General features: G+C 43.7%; 1 long non-coding RNA gene and 2 pseudogenes across 1 annotated transcript in view; all 3 read left to right on the top strand.

The window, feature by feature from the left end:
• The window catches only part of LOC142108368 (uncharacterized), a 7,895-nt gene extending 802 nt beyond the window's left edge, over positions 1–7,093 (top strand). The window contains exon 2 of the long non-coding RNA XR_012680143.1: positions 4,735–7,093. This is a non-coding gene — a long non-coding RNA (uncharacterized LOC142108368). The remainder of the gene's footprint in view (positions 1–4,734) is intronic.
• Positions 7,094–7,186: 93 nt separating this feature from the next.
• LOC142124423 (5S ribosomal RNA) lies at positions 7,187–7,305 on the top strand (annotated as a pseudogene).
• Positions 7,306–7,389: 84 nt separating this feature from the next.
• The window catches only part of LOC142127863 (5S ribosomal RNA), a 119-nt pseudogene continuing 8 nt past the window's right edge, over positions 7,390–7,500 (top strand).

The raw sequence follows: 7,500 nt of genomic DNA, 5'->3' as shown, positions 1-7,500 counted from the left end.
GTGTTGCATGGTGTAAAATGTCAGAAGAATTAGAGAATGGCAATGATTGTTGTGATATGTTACAGTTGACAGATTTAAGTGATATTGATGATATAGGGCCTTTAGCACCGCCAGTCCATAATGCCCAAGATAACTTTGCCTGGCCACTTCCACCTCCGCCTCTGCCCTGTCCTAAGATATATCCAGATTTGGGGACCATTCACGGCAATCAGCCAGGTCCCAGTTTAAGACAAAGACCCACACGCCAGCCCGAACGATACGGGGAATGGACATTTCCCGTCCATGTGGGTCCCCCGCCTTATAACCCAGATAAAACACTCCCCAAAGAACAAAGACAAGTCGGCCTCCCTTATGGGACCGTTTGCAAAAAGTGTTACCGATGTGTCCCAGCATACTCTGAGGCATGTCCATTTTGTGGTCGGCTGCAAGAAGCTACAGACCAGCGGTGTGACCCACCGCAGCCCAGTCCAGGCATGTTCCCGTTGACCACCTCCACAACAATGGGCCCAGGGCCAGGTGATGGTGGTGCAGACGTCAGGATACGTACCACTACTCAACATAGACCTTGGACCCCTAGTGAAATAAGGGATATTTGTGATAAGTGTCCTGACCCCAGGAAATATCCCATACAGTGTCTAGCTTATTTTAAGAGAATGACCAGAATATATAACTGCACCTGGTCAGACTTGGACGAATTGGCTAATGTGATAATCGGTCCAAGTGGAGCCGCAGTTTTAAAAGGCTCAGATGACACTGCCTGCCCAGAAGGAGAGAACGCTTTAACTGTGGACTCTTCAAATATATTCCTGACCAAAATGAATGTGTGGGCAGCTGCAGAACAGCGTAAGGTCCCAGTAGGCACCCCCCTTAAACAGGAAAACAATGAAGAATGCCGTAAGTGGTATGACCGTTGTTTGACCAATCACACAGACGGGGGCTTTGGCACTACCGAGCCCCGAGAAACACAACTACTTAAAACCACCTTTCTGATGGGTCTTAAACAAGAAATGAGGGAGTCCCTGTTTAAAACCAGACCTGAGGCAGGAAGTTTGGAAATAGAGGTGTTGTTAGATATATTACGAGCCATGGAAGACAGGGAGGAATTAAGAAAGAAAAAGACTCCCATTTACATTGTGCAAGCCACAAATGAAAAAAAGGGGTTTAATGCACGGGCAGCTCCAGGAGCTTGCTTCTTTTGCAAACAAACCGGGCACATGAAAAGGGATTGTTTAAAATACAAAGCATGGTTGAAGAAAAAGGAGCAGAAATCAGAATAGGGAGTTGGCATTCTAGTGTCCACAGGGGTTGTAAAAGAAACGGGTCCTCAAAGTTTTGTTGATATGTTACTTGATGGAAAAATTGAAACCCGTTGTTTGCTTGACACTGGAGCAAGCCGCTCATGTATAATTCACACCCCTGACATTGAACCCTATCTCACTGACAATACCATAACCACTACAGGACTCACTGGTACTGCCGTGAGGTTGCAAGAGACAATCCCTATCCCCGTCCAAATCCCCGGTGAACCGGAGACCATAGACGTACAGTTTCTGGTCTCAACTGACTGCCCTGTCAATTTGCTGGGAGCAGATATACTTTCCAAAATACAGGCATCAATAAAATATACAGATGGAAAGGTTTATTTACAAAACTCAGACCCCTTACTAAGGAACTCTAAAGTTCTAGCCGCACTCACTATGATACATCAAGTGGGTGACCCCGAACACGTAAAACATTCCCCAATACTCCCAGAAGGGTTTGAATCTTTGCCCGATACCCTCTGGTCAAAAGGAAAGACTGATGTTGGGCTGCTTTCAGTACCACCCGTCCACATTAAACTGAAGGACGGTACGGTCCCCATTTCAAACAAACAGTACTCCCTTAAAGGAGAACAGAAGGGGGCCATCAATGAACAGGTTGTAGAGTATGTGGAGGCAGGGGTATTAAGAAAATGCAGGTCCCCCTGGAACTCCCCACTCTTTCCCGTACGGAAAAGATCGGCCGATGGATCGGTCCGATATAGACTCGTGCATGATCTAAGAGAGGTTAATAAACGAATGGTAATAGATGTTCCCATTGTTCCAAACCCTCACGTGTTACTTAATGACATCCCAGCCTCATCTACCAGGTTTTCAGTCATTGATTTGGCAAATGCATTTTTTTCTGTACCATTGCATCCTGATAGCCAGAAATGTACTGCCTTTACTGTAGATGATGCTCAGTATTGTTGGACTAGGTTACCGCAGGGAGCTGCAATTTCACCGTCCGCCTTTTCTGAAGCACTACACACTGTTTTGTCTGCATGGACACCTGCTCACGAAACTACATGTCTAATTCAGTATGTAGATGATTTGTTACTCTGCGCTGACACAGAAACCATATGTACACAAGAAACAAAAAGCCTATTACAGTTTCTAGCACAAGCACGCTGTAAAGTGTCAAAAGAAAAATTACAGGTTGCCTTGCCCCGAGTTCAATTCTTGGGACATTGTATTTCAGCAGGTGCTAAACACTTGCTGGACAGTAGGAGGGAAGCCATACAAAACTTCCCTCTCCCCACTACAGTAAGACAGTTACGTGCTTTTCTAGGACTCACTGGCTACTGCCGCGAATGGTTGGTAAATGCCTCAGAACTCTTTGATCCCCTGTATGCAGGCACAAAGGGTAATGCCACTGGCACAATCACATTGTCAGCAGAACAAAAAGCAGCTTTTGAGCTGATCAAAGATTTAATCACAAGCGCCCCAGCCCTTGGGCTACCTAACTATGAACTACCGTTTAACTTGTTCTGCCATGAACAAGAGGGGCACGCTCATGGCGTACTAACACAAGAACATGGGAGTAGACAAAGACCATTGGGGTACTACTCACAAAAATTAGACCCCGTCATAGTGGGAGCCCCAACATGTATAAAAGCAGTAGCAGCAGCCGCTTTATTGCTACAAAAAGTTGCAGACATAGTGCTGGATCACCCTCTCACCATTCAGGTACCACACTCAGTCATGGAAATACTGAATCAAGCCAGAACAAAACACATCTCAGCGGCTAGATTAACTAAATATGAAGTAGCGCTACTGACACCCTCAAACGTTACACTAAAAAGATGCACAGTTTTAAATCCAGCAACATTGTTCCCAAGTTGCATGGATATAAAAGAGGGGAGTAACAGTATAGACGCTGAAGACACAGACAATACAGAGAGTGTTGAGACTGTGACAAAACAGGAAACACAACTAAAAACTTTTTTCTGTGATCATGACTGCCTAGCCTTAATGGATCTGGAAACTAAACCTCCCGGGGATGTTAAAGAGACATCTCTTAGCAACCCTGATTTACTCCTGTTTGTAGATGGGTCTAGGTACTATGAGGAGGGCTCTCCCAAAACAGGTTATGCAGTTACAACAGAAACAGATATTGTACTCCAGCAACCCCTCCCACCAAGTCAATCTGCACAGCAAGCTGAATTAGAAGCACTTATAAGTGCATGTCAGTATGCAGAAGGGAGAACAGCTAACATTTACACTGACTCCAGATATGCCTTTGGGGTTGCACATGACTATCAAAGTATTTGGAAGAACAGACACTTTATGGCCTCTAATGGTAAACCCATTAAAAATGCAGAAATCATTTTGAGGTTGTTTGCTGCATTAGAACTGCCCAAAGAAGTGGCAGTCATAAAGGTAAAAGCACACACCAGAGAGCAGACTATGGAAGTAAGAGGAAACAGACTAGCAGACCAGGCTGCAAGAGCTGCAGCAGACTTACCGCTAGTACAACACTATTTAGTGTCCACAACACCCCCCACCCTCCCTATAGATCTGGAAATGCTAAAAATCCTACAAAAGCAAGCAGCAGTATCTGAAAGAGAGGAGTGGAAAAAGAGGGGGGCGGAACACATAGAGGGCATATGGGCCACAACAGACAGACACTGTCTCCCTAGAGTCCTTTTTCCTACACTGGCTGCTCTAGTGCATGGGCCTTCCCATGTCTCAAAAGACGCAATAATTAACACTGTATTCAGACACTGGATCGCGCCAGGCTTCAGCACAGCTGCCAGTAATCTGGTAAAGGCCTGTGCCATCTGTAACACACACAACCCTGGTCATACAGTAACAGTACCTCCCAGGGTGACACCTAAACCCCTCTACCCCTTTCAGCGCATACAGATAGATTACATTCAGCTACCCAAATGTGGAATATATGAATATGTCCTAGTAGCTACTGACCTATTCTCTAATTGGCCGGAAGCGTGGGCGATATCTAAAGCCACAGCGAAAAACACAGCCAAGAAGCTGTTATCTGAGGTAGTATGTAGATACGGGGTTCCAGAGGTGATTGAATCAGACAGAGGTACTACTTTTACAGGAGAAGTGATGACATCTATCATGTCAGACTTGGGGATTGCTCAAGCATTCCATACCCCCTACCACCCGCAGAGTAGTGGCAAGGTAGAAAGGCTAAATGGCACTCTCAAGCTCAAAATACAGAAAGCCATGAAAAGCACAGGGATGCCCTGGCTGCAATGCCTTCCCCTCGCCCTATACTCAGTCAGGACAACACCTAATAAGAAACACAGGCTAAGCCCCTATGAAATACTGTTTGGGGGGCCGCCAAAGACAGGGTGTTATTTTCCACAATCTTTAGTGAAACACCAAGGTGAACTGACTAGTTATGTGAAAGAACTACAGAAGTCCCTCACTAACATACATTCTCGAGTTTTCTCTTCAATCCCAGATCCAGAGGATTGCACTGGAACACATGCCCTGGTGCCAGGCGATTACGTCTTCGTAAAAAGACACGTGAGGAGGTCTCTGGAACCACGATTTGAGGGGCCATATCAAGTTCTGTTGACTACACCCACTTCTGTGAAACTTGAAGGAAAGGATCCTTGGATACACGCCAGCCACTGTAAAAAGGCTACGGTGACCCAGGATAAACCATGAAGGGGAGTAAGGTCCTGTTAAGAATTGTTCTTTTTCTATGTTTCCCTACAGCCTTTTCTAATTTAGAAGAACCAGAAAATGTTATAGCACACTTGCACAACGCCATCAGTCAAATAACCAATACCAGCAACTGCTGGGTATGTTCTCGTACTCCTACCATCAGTAAAAATATAGCCCTGGTTCCCATACCTTTGAGTAGCGAAGAGCTGACTAAAATGAGAGAGGGAAACTTCTCATGTGGACGCATGGTCAGCCACAAGTATAAAACCACCAGATACCCAGTAGTAAAACTAGGCACGAATGGAGTCAGACCAAAATATTGTTTCAATAAGGGAATAGAATCCAATAGGGCTATAAATGAGTCAATATGGACCCCATATGGCCAAATACGCATTAGTTACCAAAATAAGAGTTTCCCTTTAGGGTCTGTCCCTAAATCACGCTGTCAAGTTATAGTGAATTTCACCCAACCTTATCTATCACACTGTAATTCTGAATGCAACCAAACAGTGAAGATGGAATCCGGAAAAGGTACTATTTTATTAAAGAGTCAGGAGTGTATAAAATGTCAATATGACAAATATAATCTCACCTGGAACGGCACACTGCCTGCCTTTGACAATGACAGAGCAGAAAATGACACTTCATGTCACTTAGGACAACAGGTATCTACATATTGCCTGTTTTATGATATCCCCTACCTTTTACCAGATGATGTTTATTATGTATGTGGACGCAATGCCTACAGGTGGCTCCCCCCAAATTCCATAGGGGTATGCTACTTGGCCAGATTGGTTCCTGAATTCTATGTCATGACCCATGATGACCTCAGAGGAGTATTCAGGAATAAAAAGGACCATAGGCTTGAAAAAAGGGAAATTAAGACAATAGATACTGAACATATCCCTCTCATAGCAAAGTCCAAAGGGCATAATGTGGGCATTGGATTTGGCAACATCGTTTCAATAGGAACAATGGGGTACATGGCAAACTATAATATGATATTAAAGGTTGCAGGACTTTTAGATAACATAACGGAAATTTATGACAAATCCTTTAGGTATGTTGGAAAAGAACTGCAGGCGATGAAAACCCAGTTAATACAACATCAACTTGTATTAGACTACATCACTGCTCAGTCAGGAGGGTACTGTTTGACCCTAGAAACAGAATACGGAACACATTGTTGTAACTTTGTAACAAATGACACTGATAATCCAGAAGAAGTAATAGACAGGTACATGACAGAAGCCAAGGAAATGAAGGAGAAATTCAGGAAAGAGAATTTTGACCCCGATACGGTTAATGATGGCTGGTGGACATCAGCCTTCTCATGGTTAAATCCTAGTAATTGGGGCAAAGGTATTTTCGCATGGATTTCAGGCATTTTAATATGGATAGCTAAGATATTCGCTTTATTGTTGTTGCTATATGTCATTTTTAAACTAAGCTTATGTTTTTTCCAATGCTGTTTGAAAAGGTGCAAAAATGATCTCATTCTGAATAAAAAGTCTCTTAAAAGACATGTAAAGCCCAAACTGGTATCAGATGTTTATCTTGCCCTCTCTGAGCTTTAAGGCTCTTTTGTACTCTCCCCCCCTCAGTCTTTCCCATTTTCTTTTTTTATTATTTTTAAGAATTAGGTGTACATGAACCATAGACCTGATTGAATGTATCTTTACCATCCTCTAAGGGCCTATCAGAGGTTCCATTGAATTGAATGAAGTAGGTCGGGTGCAGGAGTGCTTCATGCACACCAAAAGGATAGGCAGGGCAATTATAAAAATGATAAAAAAAAAGGGGTTTATGTGAGAGATATACATTTTATGAACTTCTTAAAGTAATGCATTTTGTATAATTACTATTCCCTAATGAACTTTGCCTCACATTCTTATCTTTTCTTCAATATGTCTCTTCTCAAGAATGTGCACATCCAGCAATTTCAGTACCGGGAGCCCACGACCCCCATTTGAGGCCTACGTGACTGAGATAAGACATCTGCTGTACATCCTGTCTACAAACTGCTGACCTGAACAGGATGCCTTCAGAAACCTTGGATTCCTTATCTTCTTTTGTCTGTGAAACTATGCATAAATAAAGCTACTCTGACTTAGGGCTGGTCAGAATCAGAATCATTTTCAGCCTAAACATCTGAAGTTGTCTGTTTCTCTATCGATCGATACCCACAAGGTATAGCAGCTGGAGTTCAGGAGAAAGGACCCATTAAGGTCATCTCTGACAATACCTACAGCCATACCACCCTGAACAAGCCCAATCTCATCTGATCTTGGACGCTAAGCAAGGCCGTGCCTGGCTAGTACTTGGATGGGAGACCACCTGGGAATGCCAGGTGCTGTATGCCTTTTTTTTTTATTTTCTCTTGTTCCGGCTTCTTTCAATGCTGGTTTTGAGATGTATAAGAGATGTAGGTCATTAGGAAACCAATATCTACAGCCACACCACCCTGTATAAGCCCAATCTCGTCTGATCTTGGAAGTTAAGCAGGGCCAGGCCTGGTTAGTAATTGCATGGGAGACCACCTGGGAATACCAGGTGT

This window comes from Mixophyes fleayi, chromosome 1, assembly GCF_038048845.1.
Source record: "Mixophyes fleayi isolate aMixFle1 chromosome 1, aMixFle1.hap1, whole genome shotgun sequence".
Taxonomy (NCBI): Eukaryota; Metazoa; Chordata; class Amphibia; order Anura; family Limnodynastidae; genus Mixophyes; species Mixophyes fleayi.
This window is presented reverse-complemented; position numbering and strand designations above follow the sequence as displayed.